The following is a 22,981-nucleotide window of genomic DNA, read 5'->3' as shown; positions in this document are numbered from 1 at the left end:
TCTATATCAAAGGCGAATCGACTGCCTTCCTTATTTAAACAGCCTCTTTAAAGGGAGTGTGGAATTAATACACTATGCAGAGTATTAAATCTCTAGCAGGTCAACCTGTTTCACTCTTCCTCAGCTAAGCTTAAGGAAAACTCAGTTAAACTGGCACAGATTTGAGCCAGATCACACCAAGGAACAATCCAACCAATAGAAAGCGTGTGGGTATCCAGGTACATTTTTCCATATTTCATAGATTGTCCCAGAGATTAATGCATTTTGTGGGGAAGCATTTAATTATTGAGTAGTCCCCAACACCAGACTCATTTGTGGCTCTCTTGGCCATCTTCCAAATAGGAGGATAAAACAATATTGTTCATAAACGTGTTAATTTCTTTTCTTTCTTTCTTTTTTTTGTCACAGCCTGCAACAAACCAATTGCAGGGAACCTCACTGCCCAAATTTGGTCTGTAGCTGTCATGGAAAAGCTAGCAAAACTATAGAAAGAGAGAAAGAAAGAAATTCCAACTTTAGAAAATGCATTCGATGCAAAATGGGTGGTTTGTTAATCATCTGTGTCTCCAAGAAAGGGTTTCACTAGCATCCTCCCTGCTCATGAACCTCTTTATGGAGGAATGTTCTTGGATGGCTGCTCTCACCTGTATCACCTTAACCTTGCCTTACTGCCTAATGTACCTTTATTAATATAATTTACTGTTTTATCTGCTACTGTGAGATGGAACTCTTTTTAATGGTGAACCTCCTACTATTTGTTCAACCACATATTTTGCTTATCATAGCTGAATGTGTAATGCTATATATGCCCCATTTCCTTTTGTTTAGTGATGTTATTTTAGTGTTTATGTTTGCTTTTATTTCTCTTCCTATAATTATTTCACCTCACCATTGATGGCAAGCATCCGTGTGTGCTTTCCTTCTTTGTATTACAATTTTTCAATAAATACTCTTTAAGAAAAGGAAGTCCCAAGGAAGTAGACACTTTGTAAGCTATAAACTCAAACCTTTTAGATTTCCTTTCAAAAAAAAAATATGAGTAAGACTTTGCCAGACAAGGTGTGACATTTACAAACAGTTCTTTTTCTCCTTGTTCTCCCACTGAGCCGAAACCTAGAATCAACTCCTCCAGGAAATGTGTGGATATATATTTGGCCCAGCAATTGTGGTGTTCATCAGAACAAACCTGAATTGACGACATCTTTAGAGAAAGGGAGAAAATCAATTGGTCCTAGTGTCAGGACTGATAAAACATATGAAGAAGAGGAAGGGTTGCTAGATAGTCCCTTGAACTGAAACAGTTCTTGTCAAAACAAAGCGTGTCAAAATCAAATACCTTCCGTGATAAGAAAATAATTCTACCCGTTAAGAGAACGTTACTGAGTACTGTAATTTCTTACATCCTCTTAAACCTGAAAACAGCAATGCGGCCCCCAACTAGTGTTTTTCTTTTCCACTGGACAAACATTGATTTTTCTCCCTGCCAAGCTGTGCATTTCTAATGGAGCTTGAAATTAACATGGAGTGTGTGTTTTTTGGAGGGGGATGGTACGGGTGTTGTTTTCTTCCTTGCTTGTGCATAAGTGTTATCAGTGATGCAGGCAGAGCTTTGGGAACAAGGTTTCTTTAAAGTTATCATTAAACGCAATAGAGGCGGCTGAAGGCCTTACATTTTTCTAGCCACCGTGGCAAGCTGTGATTACTGCATGGTGATAAGAAGTGTTTTTATTGATCAGGGAGAGGAAGAATCTCACATTAATTGAAGGTGTTTGGGAACCAGCGGCAATGCTCCATCAGACCCCTCAAATAGCTTATGACTTACAGCCCATTGCACACAAAATTTTGCTTATGGACTTGCTACAGTTGTACACCTTCTTTGTACTTTAGGGTAGGGATCAGCAGTTCCCTACAGCTGAACCCAATGAGAATGCTGTCTTCCTGCTTATTAGTTGATAGCCCAGGCAAGGAAGGGGAGGTTGTGGACAGCCTTTGATAGTGGCACGGATCAGCCTTTGACTTTCTGTCCTTTAGCTACCAGACCACTCTCCAGATCAGGTGTTTAGAGGTGGTTAACAGCTGTCCACTTGGAGGTTTTATAAAGTGTCCCTTTTTAAACCTGCCCTCTTGTCCCTGAAGGGTTACAAGACCCCTTACATTTTCAGCTTTGTCACTTTTGTTGCCATTTCAAAATTCTGCTCATGAATGGGATAAAATCAATCTGGACCCAGACACTATCCCAGTAATCCTTGGTATTGAAAGCTTTTTAGGGATATGCATACACTGAACTGTTTGTAGCACCAAAAGGTGTTTTTTCTCAATCTGGAGAAAAACTGGAGTTGGTGCATTTGTCAATCTAGATTGATTCCAGAACCTGCCATCTGGATATGCCTTACTGGATATGCCTTTGAAAATCCTCCCATTTTATGCCTTTTCCTCTTTGTACAGGCCACTCCGCAGGTGGACGAGGAAGGAAGTGGTGATTGCAGTTCTGGTATACGCCCACCCACAATGTCATTGGGCAGGTGTGGATGCTACCTACATCCATTTTCAAACTGACACCCTGTCAATTTGAATCAATGTGCAACGAGCTTTTATTTTCAGAACGAAACTAGTTTCTCAAGCAGCGCTTTCCAGAAGCCAAAAATATGTGCTAGGTCTAGATTGTTATGTGGACAACACAGAAAAAAAGTACTCAGTTTCCATTGATTCAAGAATAAAATGCCATGTGTATGCAACCTACAGGTCTAAGGGTTCGCCATACTTCCGCTTCCCCCTGGGAGACCCGCTCTTTACCGCTGAATTGGAACAAACACCAGTCTGTTTTTCTGAGGACTGATGTTCTGATTCAGCAGTAAACAGCAGGCTTTCACGGGGAAAGTATTAAGACAAGTGGAATATTCTTTCTAGGCACAAGACAATGTTCGACACAAGACAATGTTCGACACTGTTCGACAGTGGAATTTGCTGCCAAGGAGTGTGGTGGAGTCTCCTTCTTTGGAGGTCTTTAAGCAGAGGCTTGACAACCATATGTCAGGAATGCTCTGATGGTGTTTCCTGCTTGGCAGGGGGTTGGACTCGATGGCCCTTGTGGTCTCTTCCAACTCTATGATTCTATGATTCTATGATTCTATGACAAGGGGAGGTGTGGATGAGCCCTAAGTACACATTGTCTATTGGCTCGTCCCTATCCATATGCATATTGATACTCTAAAAGAACTCTGAAAACTTAGTTAAAAGGGGCTTAACCTTGCAGAAGCCATGCTGGTTCTTCTTCAGCAGCACACCTTATTCTATGTGCTTGCTTCTGTACATTCTTCTCCTTCTTCCAAAGTTTGCAAAAAGTATCCTTGGAGGTAAAGAAAAAGAACTGAAGCTAAGGCACATGCACATCAGTTTGCCCACCTTCCTTCGGCCTACCTGCCTACAAACACGTTGGGGATACCTCAAAAGCCATAAATGTCTTTGAGCTCGAGACCGTCTTTCACGGCTTCTTTGGGGTGGTTGAGTGATATGTCATAGACTATTTGGAAAGTGAAGGATGCATGGGTGCATTTTTTACAGTCTGCCAAGCCTACAAGGTAATTGTTGGCAAGGTTTAATGCTCATGAGTACGCAGAGCAGGAAGTACATCAGAGTGCATCTCTATATCAAATTTGACTGCAGAAGAGGCCAGATTGCTGGTTCAGCAATTTTCTGTCAGATGGCTATTAGTTATTGTTGATACAGAAGGAAGATCATTAATTAAGCCGAAAGGAGTAGTGTAGGTCAGGGCTAAGACTTAAGTAGGAAGTAAACCGCTCTCAACACTGTTGTTTAGTATTTACAAGAATAAACTATTTGAGAGATGTGTATTAAAAGCGTCAGGGTCACTGAAAATGGTTGGATACAACACAGCAGAGGCTCAAAGTGGTTGACCTACAGATTACATTTCTGAAGCAAGGTTGTTTTTAAAACTGGACCACAACACACCTTCCCCAAAATAACTGGAATTCGATCTGCATTGTCAGCAGTGGTGTGTAAGACAGGATACAATGTAATATGCAAGACCTGGGGGCAATGACCTAGAAGCGGAAAGGAGAAAGCCTCTGTGATGATAGTGCAAAGTTTGCAGTGAGATGGCTCCATCTTGCTTTATTCAACCACCGCTTTGGGGCCAGCAAGAGGCTAAACTTGTGAGCGTTGATAAAGACTGCCGTTTCCAGCCTATGATGAGGCACAAAGCAGAGCTTGGCGAAAGAAGGTGAATATCCAGTGTCCTTTCCTGTCATTCCCTTCACTTTGCACCCATATAGAAGTGAAGCAAGGTTATATATTAATGCACATTGTCACGACTATACATAGGAATATTTTCTCTATTATATGGAAGCCTGCCAAAAGGACTGCCTTTTAGAAAGGAGAATCTGAAAATAATTAGAGGGTGCATCAGCACTTTTTCTCCTTTGTATCCATGAGATGAAGGGTATACTTAGTGAGCAAGCACCGTGGATCTCTTATATTTTTGGATCTTTGGCTTTGAAATCATGTTTTCGAAGTCTTTCCCACCTCTCTTGGCTTTGGTTCTGTTTTATTTGACTGAGAAGCCTTTCACAGAGCCTTCCACCTCAAGTGTTCCTCTGTTATTTGTCTCCATAGCTAAAATTGAACAGTCATATCAGATTAAGGACTTTACGGATGTCACTGCTTTGCAGAAGGGTTTCATGTGAGGTACGGCGGTGCTGAAGGCATCCGATACCAACTGGCTAATAGGATCTGATTTCGGATGTTGTGAAGCCTATTAAAATCAGGCCTGGATGCCTGATGGAAAAGCAAGAGTGCCATGGATATAATGAATATTAATCAGGTCTCAAACAATGCCAGACAAAATTGTTAATAAGGCTGGAAAGACAGAGAAGGCAGAGAAGGAACAAGAAGAATGTGAGGCAACATTGTGTGATGGAGACTCCGTCTCCCTGCCCTCTCTGCTGTGCACCTGTGCAACATCTGTCAAAAACCACCCCTTCTGTATTTTAGAGCTTTCTGGAAGTTAATTCTGCTTTGCCACCTGCCTCATGGGCAAAGCTTGGGGGTGACTGAAATGTCTTAAGCCTTTTGAGACGTTCCCTGGGCCTGCTGTTTCCACAGCTGCCAGGCTCAGGCAAAAGCAGAGTTTGCTTACTGACTATTCAGAAGGCTCTTGTCAAAACTGCACCTCCTTCCTCCTCCACAGCAGAGGTGTCACCTGCATCAGTAATCTGCAAGCATCTTCTGTCTGTGGTGTCGGCTTGAAATCCTCCTTCTGCCCTGTCTACTCCCATGGATCCGTGACTGCCTCAGACACACTGCCTGCTGCTGAGTCCTTCTTCATGGATCACTTCCTTTGGCACTACACTGGTTGAGGGTGTGGCGTGCGAAAGCGACTGCGTTCTGCACAAGCTATTCAAGACTATACCTCTGGAGTCAGCTCAGGTGCTTCCGAGTAACACATGGAAAGTCAAATTCATTTCTAACCAAGAAAAACTTGTTTGCTCTTGACAAGTTACCCTAAAGGACAGCTTTTCTCAACCTGTGGGTCCCCAGATGTTGTTGAACTACCCAGGTCTGCCCTCACCCATAAACGCCTGTGAGAAAAAGGCCATTGGAAACCTTTACTCTTGTGCTTTGCAAACATTTTGAGACAGATCCTGACTGGGGCTTTAACCCTTTCAGTGGCAGTAGCAACTGAGTGGTTCATTTGTTCTCGGTGGATCAGATTCAGAAACTGGCTGAAAAGTCACATATCACATTGAAATGCCCATAATTTGCTCCAAAGCTGAGGTTTTCAAGACAGAACAAGATCATACATAGAGGGTGTGTGAACAGTTTCCTGGTGGGTAGAGGTTTTTTTTATGATGATGATGATGAAGATGAAGATGAAGAAGAAGAAGAAGAAGAAGAAGAAGAAGACAGAAGGTGTGCCTTGTTGCATCATCTTCAAAGACCACCTAGTCCAGCATTCTATTCTCACAGTGCCCAATCAGATACTTATGGGAAGCCCACAAGCAAGACATGAGATTTCGTCGTTCTCCCACTCATGATCCCTGGCAGCTAGTATCCAGAAGTATACTGCCACTGTCACTGGAGGTACTAGAGCAGGCTTCCTCAACCTCGGCCCTCCAGATGTTTTTGGCCTACACCTCCCATGATCCCTAGCTAGCAGGGCCAGTGGTCGGGGATGCTGGGAATTGTAGCCTCAAAACATCTGGAGGGCCGAGGCTGAGGAAGCCTGTACTAGAGGCAACCTGACTAATATGCATTGAGCCAGGAGTCTGCAGGCTTGAACAAATTAGGAAGGACTGTTTTTAGCCCTTTCCCCTTCCAGTAATAGCGGAGCAGAATTGCTATCCCCAAACTGCTTTTCCACCTTAAAGAGAGTAGAAAGATAGCAGGAGCAGCCAAAGCTCATTTCTACAGTCCTTCCTCAGTGCTTCTACCATGTTATTTTTCTTGTATACTTAATCTGAATGAAGAGGATTCTTTGCAAGGAGATGCTGCTTGTTTGCACTGTATTTGCCACGGCATAATTGCTAGCAGCACTTATCATTTTTATTAGCCAAGCTGCCCATATTAAAAGAATGGTGTTTGGGGTTGTTGTTGTTTTTAACACCATGAAGAACAACTCAGGGAGCAAGAATAAGTTAATTTCCTATTTAACCTAAGAGCAGATGGTTACAAAAATGCTCTGTGTAAATAAATTACAGAGAAACATGCTCACTAATAGTTAAGCATGTTGGAAATGGCCTTCCAAAGGAGGGAGGGCGGGAAGGGGGGGCATTTTCTTCTTCTTTTTCAATAAACCTATTTCTCCATTGCTGTTGGTTGTCTAAAGGGATCAATTTTGTATTTAATTGGTTTGGCTTTTAACCCAAGAGCCTCATTCTACTGGGCATAGTACCAGACACCCCCGAAAAACCTACAGATAATTGTTTCTGCATTATTTTTCTTCTGAGACATAAAGTCATGTAGCTTTTTACAATGACAGAGATAGACGTGTGTGTGTGTGTGTGTGTGTGTGTGTGTGTGCGTGCGTGCTTTAAGAGGGGCATGTTAGAGTACATATGTTACTTGTGGTGGGTATACAATCATTTCATTTAACCCACAGTAATCTCTGGTAAAACCTTTTGGGTAGCTCTGAGAATGGAACAAGTTTGCATATAATCAACAAAAATGGGTTCTATCCCACCTAGAGGGGTATAATTCCAGAAATTTTGAAGTTGGAGTGGAGGACAGCCCCCCCCCCAATGAAGGGGGGTTTGGAATTTTTTTTGGGGGGGGGAGAAATGCTTGTGTATGTTTTTAAGTACTCGTTATATTGAAAGTCACTTTTTAAGGAACATAAAATGCATTATGTGGAACTTGGTTTACCATAGCATTATCATGTTTGGTATATTAAAAGTGCACTTTATTCTGACAGTAATTACAAATTGATTTTTTTAAAAACTACCTATAAGGAACTTAGCATATCTTGGGTTTTGCCAGTTTAGGAGGAGCAGGCAAAAACAATAAAAACAAAAGCCATCAATATGATAGTAAAACCAATTATTATTTATTATCTGAAAATTATTGTGTCTTCTCCAGTCCTCCACAGTGTTAAGCAGACATAAAAACTGAAGGCTTACCCAGATTGAAACAAGCTTCTACCCTTTCAGATGTCTGTTTATTTCTTGATTTGGTGGGAGAATTTCCAAACATAGACCAGTTTCTTTCACATGCTGCAGAAGATGGAGAAATCTGAAGTAGACTCTAGAACATTTGGGGGGAACCCTAAGAAGGGGTTAAACTGCAAACAGCCCCATGAGAACTGAGCATGCTCAGTGGCCACAGACTTCTGACCAACTGTTGGGAGTTGGGGAATGCAAAATAAAAATAAAATAAAAAGGAATGGAGCATCTTGGAAGAGCACATCCTCCTAGTGTCCCAATTTTCCAGGAACAGTCCCGGAATTTTCCAGGAACAGTCCCGGAATTACAGAAGCCATCCCGGTTTCTGATTTGATCCTGGAATGTCATGCTTTTCCTTCACTGGAGAAATGTTGGAGGGGATGGAATAGGATGAGGGCTTAGCTGTTCAGCCGGACAGTGAACTCAAACATTCCATGCTGACAAACCTGGCTGCAGTTCCTACTTCTGTAATTCTGTGTAGGAGGACAGAGAAACAAACCACCATTTTCACGTTGTGAACTGGCCCATCATCACCCACCACAACCGACATCTTTTCTAGTATAAAGTCTAGAAATATGTTCCAACGTTGACAGAAGGGCATTGGTTAAAAGCCAGTGTTAAGTAGCACAGTTGAAGAAGTATGCAAACAAATCAGGAAAGATTTACAGGAGACAGACAAATATGACAATGGATTTCAAATCAACACTCACTGAGGGAAAACTTGGGTGAAGGAGCTTGCTGTGCATATCCATCCAAAGCAATGAAAAAATGTATAAATAAAGAGTTACACAACTCTCTTCTCATGAGGCCTATTGTAGATTAACCCAATAAAAAAGGAATATAGTGTGCCTACTGTGTTATAGCTTGTTTTTTTGAGAACAGGGATTGTTTCATTTGGCAACAGTTGGCAATAGAATATTTGCAATGCTGCTCTTTTGGCATTGCATTTTAAAGATCTTATTATATTTGATGCCCTTTGCAAACGTATTGAAATCTTAATCAAATGTGTTCTTTAAAACAGCCGAAGGAACTGTCCATTTTGTCATCTTTAAGGGGGGGAAATAAGGAAGGACATAAATCATTGTAGGCTTCCTTAAAGACTGATGAATACAAAGGCATGGATGGAATTTAGATTTAGGGGAAATGTTAAGAAACATTATTGATAATAAGCTCAACAGTCTTCTTGAGAAGTTCCATAAAGAATCTATAGAACCTCCTTTAGAGAAATTGGCCTTGGGGGGGGGGGGGAGGAATTCCCAATCATAGCCTAAACAAATAAAGGATTGTTTGTTAGAAATTATTCTAATCAGCCAGGACAGAAATGATTTGTAATTTACAATGGTGCCTGGAAGGGAACCTAGTAGATAAGTTGAATGTAAGTGTTTGGGTTGGCGCCATCATTTAGCATGGAAGTTCAAAAGCCTTGACATACTTAAGAACATGCTTAATTTTTAGTCATTTCACTCAAATGCCACCCAGTTTTCCAGAAACCTTTATTTTAAAAGGAAAAGGATAAGGTTTGGAGTGGTGAAGCTCTCCAGCATACTTTGTCTGTCCTCCTGACAGAAGAAAAAAGACAGCAGGAGATTGCAAATAACATCAGTGCACAGCTAAAATGTAAGCCGTGCCTTACAGCCATTCAACGTCTCAAACTTCAAAATACAATCGCATCCTGAAAATTCCACGCGTACAATTGCAAAGTGCATAGATTATTTTTTTCATATTTGCAAGGAACAGAAGTCTACTTCTCTGCTGAAAAATTTCCCCCTTCTGCTTTGATCTTCTTGCTGCAGATCTTCAGATGAAGGAGCTGCAATTGCACCATTCACACAACATCAAAGCTCTTTCTCCTCTCAGCTGCTCCTTACTAAACAACTGGGGGTTGGGGTTAGGGGGTGTTCAGAAGGCATGAAATCTGCTGCAGATCCTGCCACAGAGTGGGGATTCTTCACCTCTGCTATAAAGTAAGGAGGGAACTAAAAAAAGAACTAAGAGAATGATGACATTTCCAGGCCAGTTGAGAGCAGGAACAAGCACTCTCAGAGAGTTGAGGAAAAGAGTGAAAGGGGCAAAAGTCCGTTAATAGTAAGGCATGACTGTGGTTATTGGTATGTTACGAGCATACCAAGACAGTGGCTGGCTCAGATGTAATATGAACAATGGTTTACTGCTTTTTGAATGAACTGCAATGTAGGGGAAACGCGGAAGACCATTGTAATTTCAAGGAGTTAGATGACATGTCTCTTTCCCTTTACATCCCCGGTTTAAAGTTTGCCGATTCATGCTGGTATAACTTGTTTCCACACACCTGTGTCAGGAGTTTCCTGGGTCTCCTGTGTTCTAAGTGCTGATTGGCTAGTGGGGAGGATACCCAGTTGCAGTGAATTGGGTTGGAGACTCTCAGCTGCTCCGCATTCCTGTTGAGTCACACCCCGTGTCCCGGGCTGATCATGAGTGATGCCTGCTAACCAGTCAATCAAAGTTGGCTATAAAAGCTGCAGGTTGAAGGGGCTCAGAGAACTTCTTCACAGGTCAAGGTACCAGATGCTGTGAGATTGTCAGCCAGGGTCTCTCTCGCTGCTCCACCTGGAGCTCCGGGCAGCTGAATGGGAGATTGTGTGTGACTTCTGCTATAATTTGCTATAATTTGTGTTTTGTATGCCTGCTGCTATCTGTTAACCGTACGCAAATAAAGCATTACTTATTCTTCATCCACTGGTGTACTTGTTGGCTCCAGATCTGGAAAGAACCCCGCCCTTGGCAGAACATTCAACAAATGGTGCTTCTGCACCATTTTCTCCTCTGATTTTGTGCATCCAAAGATATTTGGAAGCGTAAAAATGCGATTCCCACCATTTCCAAACATCAGAAACTAAGGTTTGTTTAAAATTATCTCCTCTTGCAGGCAAAAGGAGAGGGCTGGGTTGGGTGTGCAAGCCAATCTTTATTCATTGTTTGATTTTTTTAGTTATTATTTGCAGGAGAGTGTGTGTGTGTGTGTGTGTGTGTGTGTGTGTGTGTGTGTGTGTGATTTTAACACTTAGTTGTTCCTCTTCTGTGTCTGGAGAGCAATTACTACTTGAATCTTCTTCTGGCAGTTAAAATGGAGGGTGAATTAAGACCCTAGGCAGCTGACACTCAGCGGAAAGGGACAGCTGGCGAAGGATTCTAGAAGACTATTACCTTTGCATAAATATCACAAACAAATAAATAGATCTTTGGCCCATCGTAGGCGTCCAAGCAGATTAAAAGAGCATAGTTGTGGGATTTGGGATTAAAGATCATTTCCTCCTTCTGTTGTGGAGAGCTGCTTGTTCAAACAGCAGAGGACTTCACAGGATAGATTGCTTAAAAACACACAAAGGGAGGGGGGAACCCTCCACATCTGATCTAGTTTAAACAGACACAGTACGAATAAGTCAGCCGACCTTAACTTTGCCCCAAGCCAAGTCACTGCCCCAAATCAAGTGACAAGTCTGTACTCACACAACATACATCTTCACAGCATCAGTGACTCTGGAAATTGAGAAGTGATCTGAATGGCTTCGCCACTTCTTGTTTGATGACTGATTCTTCCCCCCCCCCTTCACCACCCTCTCTTTCTCCAGTAGCATTTTGAACCAAAGAGCATGCATCTTTCCGGCAGACGACGGCTGCTGCCTGCAAAGCTGTAAGGCCTTGTCAGGGGAAAAAGAAATGGATTTTTTTTAATGTCTCTTCACCAAAGGCAACTGTATTCTGGGCTCCTCGGTTCCTTCTAAGTAGATGAGGTTTCCAGTGTAGCAAATAACCTTTTCATGAACAATAGGCAGGAACAGTGAAGGACATCTGAAGACTTTCCTACAGAGAAAATCAGAGATTTTCGAAAGTGGCAGCAAATAGCAAAGAATGGGGATCCAATACTTCCATCCCTACAGGCCGCTAATCCTCCTCACAAACTCCTTTACAGAAATGGCTTACAGATAGGAAGGAAGGAAGGAAAGAAGGAAGGAAGGAAGGAAGATCAGCAGAATATAGGACTGCCCTAAGATGGTGGTGGTAATGCGGATTTGCCTCTTAGCTATGCATTTTAAATAGTTCTTGCCCTAGTTCTTATTTCCTGGTTTCTCTTGCAGATTTAATCTATACAGTGAACTGTTGAGAGTTAATGGATATTATACCTAAGTACAGTTGCTTGCTCCACACTTAGGGATGGATGAATCAGTCTCTTCCCAGTCCATGTCCAAGAGTCATAGAATGGGGTGTATCCAACAGTCACAGAATTCGAAGGGACCCTGAGGATCATCTAAGTCCAACCCCTTGCGATGTAGGAATATGCAGTTGTCCCATACGGGGTTCGAACCTGCAACCTTGGCATTATCAGCACCATGCTCTAACTAACCAAATGAGCTATCCAGGCCGACAGTCCATTTCACAAGTGTTCACTGACTAAGAATCCTATGCCTGGTAGTAAATCCCATTAAACCCAGTAGAATTTACGTCTGAATAAACATGTATAGATAGGATTGTGCTGTCGGTCTGTTCCATCTGATTTCTGAATTGATCTGCAATAAAAGCTGTATGCAAATTCACATGTACTTCTGAACACATTTTCTCTTAAAATCCACATTTCTAAAGGTATATGATCTCAACTTCATTTCTACAAATATTTGATCTCATCATATGCATTTGCAAGGGCACTTGGATACAATTTTGAGCTGAAAACTGCCCGGCAACCCTTTGGAGAAGTGTGCAGTGTGGTGAATGGCTCCATTTGGATCCCAGCATTTGTGTGGGAGGCACAGATCCGATCATTTCGTATTGGAATTTTCAAAGATCGAGATTTACACCACAAGCTGTGGCAGATCCAGCCCACAGCTGTTTGGAACAGGACCTCTCCTGCTTTGCGGAGCACCCCAGAATCTGCCTCACCCTGCCCTGTGTAAAAGCTCCCACACTTGACTTGCAGGGAGAGTATTTTACTTCCTGCACACTTCCATACTTCCACACACACTGCTGTCAGTCTGCTTAAAATATTCACCCTGAGGTCATTAATGCAGTTGGTTCCATGAATGCTGAGGGTCAGGGTCAAAGAGTTATGAGTCTTCTTGCTGTCTGGGGAAGGGAGGAACAAAAGAAACCGCTGGCATTACAATCTGTCTGCTCTGAATGCCTACTCCTACCATCACACACCTGATGTGCATCTCCTCGCCTTTCTCCCCCCCCCCCTCTGCAGTCCCCTTGACAATAGAAATCGGTCCTAGTGAGCAAGTATAACTAGCAGGAAGTGATCACTATCCAAACCACTGACTGCATAGGGAAACACACATACTCATCATTCATTTTGACAAGCAGCATCTCCCTGTAGGTGCACGTTTTGGCAGTGGCAGCAGCAGCAGCTGCTCCCGAAAGCACCCACTTCATTTTTCCTTCACCCCACCCCCTCCTCCTGCTCATTGTCTGCTGGGCTCTTCTTCCCTAATGCACAGGCAGATTCAGGAAAGCTCCTGTATCATAACGTTGAAATATAATTGCAAAGAGTTGGGTGGCAGGGACAGGCGAATATTCCACAGGAAATCCTACGAATTGGGCACCATCCCTTCAACAAGAAGTAAATCAGAGAAATTAAAAGAAAACTGAAAAGAAAAATGTGGGAGGGAGAGGGAATTAAACTGCAGTCCCATATGGTGCTTTGTGCTGTTGGGGGAACTTCATTATCAATTTAGTATGAACATATATTCCGATTTTATGAGTCGAATAAAAGGTACCATTATACATTGAAATATTAAGGTATCATTTTTAAAACACCGACTGGATGCTATTATTTCAATGGAGACTAGCATCTCTATACAGTGGTACCTCTGTTTTTGAACATCTCAGAAGTCAAACGTTTCGGTTTTAGAATGCCGAAAACCTGGATGTAAATGCTTCTGTTTTCAAACGTGCCTCAGAGGTTGAATGGCTTCCACTATGTAATTCTCAATTTTCTCAATTAAATTTGCAGACCACCCTTTGCGCTTCAGTTTTTGAGTATTTAGGAAGTAGAAGGGTCTTCCGGAAAGGATTACGTTCAAAAACCAAGGTACCACTATACAGTGGTACCTCTGGTTACGGTTACTTACTTAATTCATTCCGTAGGTCCATTCTTAACCTGAAACTGTTCTTAACCTGAAGCACCACTTTAGCTAATGGGGCCTCCTGCTACCACCGTGCGATTTCTGTTCTCATCCTGAAGCAAAGTTCTTCAGGAGGTACTATTTCTGGGTTAGCGGAGTCTGTAACCTGAAGTGTATGTAACCCGAGGTACCACTGTATTACTTTTCTAAATAGTTAGAGCGTCCCTTTACCTTGAGATCCTGAAACAAGGTGGAGTGGTTGGTTTTTGGACTTAAAGGTTCAAAAGATCCCTTGAGAAGAAGAAGAAGAAGAAGAAGAGTTTGGATTTGATATCCCGCCTTTCACTCCCCTTCAGGAGTCTCAAAGCGGCTAACATTCTCCTTTCCCTTCCTCCCCCACAACAAACACTCTGTGAGGTGAGTGGGGCTGAGAGACTTCAAAGAAGTGTGACTAGCCCAAGGTCACCCAGCAGCTGCATGTGGAGGAGCGGAGACGCGAACCCGGTTCCCCAGATTATGAGACTACCGCTCTTAACCACTACACCACCCTGGCTCTCAGGAGTCAGTGCCATAACAGAGGGCTTCATAGGTGCTGAGGCTGCCACCATTTGATTAGACCATTGTAAATGGCAGCAGCTAGGAGCAAACCCCCAACATGGATTAGCAGTGCCTTATTCCTGGTCTATGCCTTTCCAACAAAGGTTGTAAAATAAGATATCTGGGCTCCTTTGCCATGCACAAGAAAAGCAAGGGTGAGTTGAGTGTATTAAAGTTTTCTGCTCCTTCTTATCTGCCATGGAGCATCGTCCAAATGCTCTCATCCCCATGAGCCTTGCTCACTGGGGCTGTTGGAGTCCAACAACATCTGGAGAGCCAGACTTTCCCCACCCCTGTTCTATGCTAGAAAATAATTCATTTCAAGTGGGAGCTGAGTTTGTAATAGCATCAAGAGCCGTGGTGAGGGGAAGGAGCTCCTGAATAGAGAAATTAACAGCTAGTTGGCTGGACAACATGTAACCTCACTTATTAACTGCAGACCAAGTCCAGCAACTGTCACTGTGGGAATAATTGGAGCCTAAAATAATGGCCACATAATAGAGGCTGATCTGTGGGAAAGTAATACAATATATGTGGGAAATTAGCAGCCAAAATGTAACAAGTGCATATTTTTGCTAGTTAGCGTTACAAGGGGCCGAGTCCACAGAACTGTGTTGCTGATGGGCAGACACTCAGACTATAGGCAATACAATTGGTAGAGAGGGCTCTTTGTGATGTCATTTCCTCTTCTCTCTTGGAGGGGAAGGACCATATAGTACTTCCTGTTTCTCTCTCTTCCTTTCACCAGTACCTCGGGTTAAGTACTTAATTCGTTCCGGAGGTCCGTTCTTAACCTGAAACAGTTCTTAACCTGAAGCACCACTTTAGCCACCAGAGCACGATTTCTGTTCTCATCCTGAAGCAAAGTTCTTAACCCGAGGTACTATTTCCAGCTCAGAATGTTGCAGGTTCATCATGGAAGTCACAATGAGTCAAACTCATTCACATAATCACTTAAAAAGAACCAGCCAGCTCAGACTTCGAAAGAGCAGGAACACTAGAAAAATACTGGCCAACAATAACCCTGGTCTAGATGATCTCAGGGGTGTTATTGTGTATATATACATGTTCCGTGCTTTCTCCCTAAATCCAGAGATTCTCTATGATTTCAAAGCCCAAACAGAAGAGCTACATCAATTGCACAGGAAATCTCCAGATTTAGGCAGGAGAAAGTGCATTTGAGCTATGCATGTCTGCCTAAACTACATGTGTCTGGACAATACCTGCTCATCCAAATGCCTATTGAAGTGGGAGGACGGTTGCCCAACCAGCTCAGGCTACAAATTTGGCACAGCTGGACTCTCTCGCACTGTCGATATATATATATATATATATATATATATAGGAGAGACAGTATGGTGTAGTGGTTAGAGCATCCAACTTGTGGTCAAGAGGCCCAGCTTCAGGTCCCTACTCAGCTCAATTGTGATTTTATACTAGTCATACTCTCTGAGTCACATTTTCAGGATTGTTGCAGGCAGATGACATTTTGGGGTCGGAAAACTGTGCATTCTGCCCCAAAGTCTTTAGAGGAAGGGAAAGGAATTAATAACTCTGCTATGTGCATGCGTTGTGGCTCCTGCTTAAGGATAACAACCCTATAGTTGGTCCCAGGGTATGGCTGCATCATGGTCCAAAGGGTCACTATACAACCACCTTGCTCAAGTTAGACTGAGCTGCATCTAGTTGGTGCCTATGTGGGAAATTGTCCAGGAACTTTTTAGATGCCTTCTTGAGCAACAGTGGTATAGTGGAGGGGAGACACATGGAGCCCCCCCCCCCCCGCCACCGCCACAGCAGGAGCAATGATATCATCTACTGGAGTGCCAGATTAATTGATGGACCCACCTTCATCTGGCAAATTAATGAGGTGATCAAGCAGCTTCCTAGTTTTAGTACGCTTTGTAAAAATCAGGTTGACCTTCCAAAAAATTTTAAAACTGTTGCCATTTGCTATATCTCCATGACCCATTTATAATATTAAGCCTCTGTCTGGAAACGCCCTTGGCCATTTGTCCTTTATTGTTGTAGTAAGCTTTTTAAAAGTTTTCTAAATTTCTATTCTATGATTGTTAGCTGATCTTAATAACTTGGGTACTGCTGCACTCTGCGTGGTGGGAGGGAGAATTGATTAGCTCATCGACTGCAAAATTTACCCCTATAGTGTGGTGGCAACACTACTGCAGAGCAGGGCAGAAGAAAAATGAGGCATAAATGAAAGTTGTGTATCTTGTTGGGGTGGGAGACATGGAAACCGGCCTTTCAGAAGATTCTCTTCTGCTTCTTCTGATCAGGAGCTACTTTGCACAATCAAGAGAAAGGGCAGCTTCTAGAAGACTTTCATTGGAGCATCGAGGCAAAGCATTTCTTTGCATGTTGCCATGCCAAAGTGCTCTGGTTCCCATGCCCTTTTGAGTTCAGCTTGTTCTTGGAGGAAAACTTGGGCGCTGACAGTGCTCACTGGGGCAGAAATGGTTCGGTGCAGTCTCTCACTGGAGCTATTGAGAGTCACTGCAGATAAATGTTTGTGCCTGTCAATAAACAGCAATTCCTAAATGTTCAATGCAAAAAGTCTCAGAGTGCCAGTAAGACAAGGTGGCAGGCAGCTCCCAAGTCTAAATATTATGCTCCGATTCCTTGAGAAATATATTCTGTTTGGATCTTTGATTCGTCCATGTTTTCTTCAATCCATTACTACAGCTCTTACGTAACTGGGTTGCCCCCCCACCCCCAATGTCATCAAAGCCTCCACACAGACGAAGTGTCAAGCAAGCACTGCCATGTGCTGCATTGCAATTTTGCTGCACAGAAGGGGAGAGGCTTTGTGTAGATGTGACAGATGTAAAAGAATTCCTGAAAGCCTTAACATGTAATCTTTCTTGGGTTAGTCTGCTCATCCCACAACCCTTCTTTAAGCAGCGATTGCTGGGAAGATGTGTCTTTATGTGGATGAGTTCACAGCTTAGTTGAGTGAATGCTTTCTGTTACCACTCTTTACCTTGAAAATCTGGTAGGTATTCAGTTCCTTATACGAACAATACAACAATACCAACTTGGTGCCTCCTCTGACTCAAGTCAGTAGGAGGCATAAATGTACTAACCAATTACAAATCCCAGCAGCTGATTCCCTGTCTGTCAACAGGCGTGCTAAGCATGATGTAGATACCAGAATTGGGAGACTAGCCACTACAGTTGCTGTTGGGAGCGCCAGTTCTGTCTCGGGCTTTTGGACAACTTCTGTGCAGTGCAACCTTGCTTCTGATCTTTAGGCTACAGATGTCAAAAGATGAATTACATTCACAGTCCTGTGTGTCTTATGAGCTCAATGATCATAATAAATGATTATGAGCTCATAATCAGACACTGACGGTCCCACTTATAGGTTGTCACCTATCCTCCCCAAAAGCTACTTTGCTGATTAAACATTGCATGCCCAGTACTGTTAAAACTCCAACAAACAACACATCTGATCCCTAGCAAGGGATCATTGAGGGCCCTCCTGATGTTGGACTTCAACTCCCATCAGCCCCAGCCAGTATGGCCAATAGTCAGGGAAGATAGGTGTTGTAGTCCAACAACATCTGGAGGACTCTAGGCTCCCTGTCCCTGCTGTATGTGTTGACCAAGAGTTGTAGCCAACTAAATCCCATTAGCACAAGGACTTACCCCTGCACAATGGGACTGTTTCTCTCTCCCCTATGCCCCTCAATCTGCTCCAAAGGGAACTCCCATAACAGATGAGGTGCATTGGATGTGTAGGGAGAGTAAATTCCATTGTGCAGGTGAAAGGCTTGTATTAATTGGATGATTTAATTTCAGTGTCTTAGGCAGCAATCCTAAACACACTTCCCTGAGGGAAGGTCCCATTGAACCAAGTAGGACTTCTGTCTTTGCAGGCAAGCACGCATAGGATTGCACTAATGCTTTTTCCAACTCTTCACAGCTCAGAGCAGCTTTTGTGGGGAGGGGGAGTTTCAATGGGGAAGCAGCAGAAGGGAAAGGATAAAAACTGCATCTCAGAGTGCCCCAGCTCTGATGGAATTCCAGGGATGAGGGCATGGCTGCTTTCAAGTCTTCAGAAAATGTTGGGAGATCTAATTAGGGATCCCCCACACCATCCCTAGTTTGTCCCTCAATCTGCTTGGCATATGGGTAAATGGTTGGCAAGCATTTTCCATTTTGGGCTAGAAGCTTAATAGTTCCCTTTTGGTAAATATTTGTCAAAAGTCTAAGTTCCTCTTTGGGTTAGAGTCTTAGTGTCCCTGCTTGTAAGCTAATGGGTAACAGAAACAATGAGCAGAAGAAAATAACTTCTGAATCCTATTGTGCTTACTATGGCATATGTCTTGATTTATAACAGAGCAGAGATACAAGGTGGTCAGGAGGACATAATTTTGAGCTGCATTCTGAACAAAACTGAGTATACAGCTCTGGGTAGTCATTTCCCGTGATGCTGCCCAAGTATGGGACTAAACCATCTGGCATTTGATGAGATTTTCAGAGTTGCTTAATATTGACCCAGCCAAAGTCAATGGGAACTGCAAATGCTGAGCAGCTCTGGCCAATAGGCGCCACATTGTGGAAAGCTTTCAAGTGCTCTTACACTGTTTTATGTTTTCCTTCCTAATGATCATATCGATAGCTGTGTTTGCCCCTCACTTTCCCTGGCCATTTCCCAAAGACCAGAGTCAGCCCCAGGACAAACCTATTACCTTACAAACTCTGCTGTCACTTATTGGTCCCCGTAAAGGAAGACTAGAGCTTCACTAACTTGTAAAGTAGGTTAGGATTGTCACCCCGCCCCAGTAGTCAGTGGTGTGGGTTTTCTGGAAAATGTTGATTCTGCATTTCCCTCTTAGAAAACATCCTGAAATCCATTGGATTTAGTGTGTTTGATCTAATGCTGGTATATAGAATTGTAGAGTTGGAAGGGTCCCTGAGGATCATCTAGTCCAACCTGGGATCGGGTGGAGGTGTCCCTCTACTCAGGTCTCCCAACAAAGCTGGTCTCCTGCAAGCCGTAGGCCTCACTCCTTTGATGTGGCACCTCCCTTCTCCCTGCCAAACATGTAGGTGACTGGGTGTGCCACTGGTGGGACGCCTGCCAGCGGCTGCCAGGAGAAGGCCCTGAATGGGACCATTCCAGAAGTGGAGAAGGGTAAGGGTTGAGCAAGCCCAGGGTCTGCTGGATCTTGAGTCGATTTGGTCCCTACTGCTGTGCTGGCTGCAGTCTGGCATGCAACCTTACTGCCCTGCCACTTTTTTGTGGGAATGTTCAGGGAGACAGGAGAAGTTATCTTGTTTATTAATATCCTTCCTAACTTGCACTAACAAATTCCTTTACTTAGCAGAGTTTCACATTCCCCTTTTTAAACACATCGGATAACTGGTTGCAGGCTTGTGTAAGTCTCTCACTATCATACAATTCAGTGTTGAATTGTATGTTCCTGGTAAGTTCCCTTATATCCCTCTTAAAAGAATAAACACACCACAATCTTGCGTAAAGTATATAAAAGAAGTTTACTCACACATTCAGTTCACAGTTGGATTCCTGAAGGCAGACTTAGTTACAAGGTATGTACATGTGGATTGATCCCATATGGGGATAATCCCAGTGTCTTCTGTTGGCTGGAAGCTAAAAAGCTAAAAAGCTGCTGTTGGCTGGAAGCTAAAAAGCTGCTTTAACGATGGAGGAAGTTAAAGAGAGAGTGTGCAGCGTGCCTTGTCCTTTTGTGTTACCTGGACAAGTAAGGTCATGCCCACCTCTAGTCACATGCAAAGGAAGTATGTCCCAGCCAGGAGGAAACAAGAAGTTTTCGACTGGCTGGACCAAACATTCCCCTGCATGTCCACTCTAGGAAAACAAGGAATGTTGTACTTGACTGCTACTTATGTATCTCATCCCACATTTTTGTCCCGGCTGCTGGGCACAGCAGGACTGTGAATGCAGTGCTGCTCCCACCACTCCATAAAATTTGGCCGGGGTGGCGGAACTGGAAGGCATATTGAATATCTCAGGTCCCATCCCACCAATAGCCAATCTGAAGGGAAGTATTTGAGGAGGGAAAAGAACAAAAGAACATACCATTTGGTTTGAATGTTATATTACAACAAACTAAACATTTCACTTAATGTTTATCAATATTTTAATGCATGACAACTCAAAAGTATACACTTTGTTTAAACTGTTAAGGAGAATAATGAAGGCACTGAAAACTGATAACATGGTAATTTTAGCCCACCCACAGAGGTCTGCAAGAGATCTATGAAATGCTCTTCATAGGGATATTCCTTTGAAAAACATGTATTACAACTTTGAAACTGTTCAGCCTGAATGGCAGTGCTGCGCATCAGCAATGTTTACTTGCCAGATTAGGAGAATGGGGTGATTTGGGTGAGGTCTTCACATACTTAAATCTGATTGTACTTGAGCTTTTAAAGTTACTCATGCATATATTTTTTAAACAAACCCAAGCCAAGCTGATTTGGGGAATGCTCTGAACTTGAGTGGTGAGGTGGTGGAGAGCTGGTGGTCATTTGGACAGATAAGTCTAGTTTTAAGCACAATGAATTTTTCCCAGGGCACTGCAATCACAGTGATTTGTGCTGAAGTAAATATTAATCCTATGATTGTTTTTCACATGGATGCAAGTCAATGGAGAGATCTTTCTATAGAAGAGGGTGGAGCCTCGTATATCTCTGCCTACAGGAGGAGGAGGAGGCAAAGACCTGCAAATTTCATCCATTTCTGTGAAAAGGAAAAACAAGTTATAGTTGTTCTTATATTTCCTATTGTAGTAAATGAGGGGTAAATGGAGCTTTGTTTTTAACAGAGATAATTCCATCCCAAATAACAAGTCAAGGCACAAAGATGCTCCAAAACACCCCGGGCTGCTTCCCAGGTACAAGTTGAGTCTTGTAGCCAGTGCACACCCTATTAAATGATATTGTTTGTATCCATTATGTTACTATAGCACAGCATAGCATACTCTACTATATATAGTATACTATAATATGTTTTGGGCTGCAGCTACCATCATCTCTGACCACTGGCCATTCTAGCTGCATCCGACTGGGGAAGGCTGATATCTGCAATGTACTATATTATATAATATGGATTTAATATATGCAATAGTATATGCTATGTTATGCAGGTTTAGAAATGGAAACTTCTTCACGCACAAATATAGTACTGGAAAAGTGCTATCACCGCCCTGTTTCTTCTGCTTTTGGCAAGGAGTGGGCAGGTGGATAGCGCAAGCTTTAACTGCCAGTTCAGATCTCAACTACATTGACAGCAACCACATCTCCAACTTTATACACAGGGCAGAGTTGCCCAGAAAACATGGGTCATTGACCTTCCATACAAACATAGTACTTAATAGATAGATTTCTAGATAACTGAAAAGCTAATATAGTTTCCCATAGAGCTGCGGTTCTCAACCTGTGGGTCCCCAGATGTTGTTGGACTACAACTCCCATCATCCCTGAGCTCGGGCCTTGCTAGCTAGGGGTGATGGGAGTTGTAGTTCAACAACACCTGGGGACCCACAGGTTGAGAAAGGCTGCCATAGAGCTTTTCATGTGCTGGCCTAAGACTGGGAACATTTGCCCCCGCATACATAAAATCTTGATCCTGCATGTACTGGCTGCACATAATTTACTTGGACACAACTAGGGAGTTGGCTTGCACAATATATTTCTCTTTTGCCTCACACACCCCAACTCTACCCTAAGCACACCCCAGGTCCTTCCATTTCCATGATTGGAAGGTTCAATAGTTCACTCCCACGTTGGGCTGCAAGAATAACTTGCTCTGCACCATATCGCTGTTCATTTACCCTCCTGAACTCTTTCACTTGGCAGTTGGCTGCAGACAAGGCAGCCTCTGTGCTGTTTGAGGCCTGAGTAGTGAACAATTCAAAGTCAACCGTGTCAGGGATAAGCCCTGTGGCAAGCAAGGCTTTGTAGGCAGCTGCCTCCTGTTCTGCTGAGCGTAGCAGCCTCCTGACCAGTCCCAAGGCAGGCGCTTCTAGCTGATGGAGCTTTTCAATATCCCGAGAGCTAAACACATCTTGGCATTTCTGGGGCTCTCCCTGCCCTCCACGCCTGGCTTAACAGAATGGCAGAGTTGGAAGGGATCCCGAGGGTCATCTAGACCAACCCCCAGCAATGCAGGAATCTCAACACAGAATAGCGTAGGGGGAAAATGCTACATAAATGCTGGGCAAGTAGCCAAACATGTCATAGGAAGATAATATTGCATATTTTATACCAAGGGGGAACTGCCCAAGACTGGGTGGCACCAGGAGACCCAGCCTACATTCTCCTGGAGCCTACATCTTTCTGACAACATTAGTTACCAAAATCTGTAGAATGAAATTATTGGATATGCCCCGGGCACCACGCCCAGCATAATCTCAGTTCTTGTACATGCTCACATAACCTGGTTGCTGCAGACAACTTTCTTGGGGAGCAGAGCTTTTGATATCTCCTGGCAAAGTGACTGGCAAATGCCAGCCAGTGCCAGCTGTAATGATTAACAAGATTTAGCTCTCTTCTGGCACCAGACCTACATCCACAAACCCTCTGGCCACTCTCACTATCATGAGA

At 43.2% G+C, this 22,981-nt stretch overlaps 1 protein-coding gene across 1 annotated transcript in view; it reads left to right on the top strand.

Annotated features, from left to right (window-relative positions):
• LOC114596181 (transmembrane protein 263-like) overlaps nucleotides 1–22,981 on the top strand; it is a 288,068-nt gene that overhangs the window by 252,415 nt on the left and 12,672 nt on the right. The gene's annotated exons all lie outside the window — the stretch shown is intronic.

Source organism: Podarcis muralis, chromosome 1 (genome assembly GCF_964188315.1).
Source record: "Podarcis muralis chromosome 1, rPodMur119.hap1.1, whole genome shotgun sequence".
Taxonomy (NCBI): Eukaryota; Metazoa; Chordata; class Lepidosauria; order Squamata; family Lacertidae; genus Podarcis; species Podarcis muralis.
Note: the sequence above shows the minus strand (reverse complement) of the source record. Positions and strands in the feature narration are given on the sequence as shown.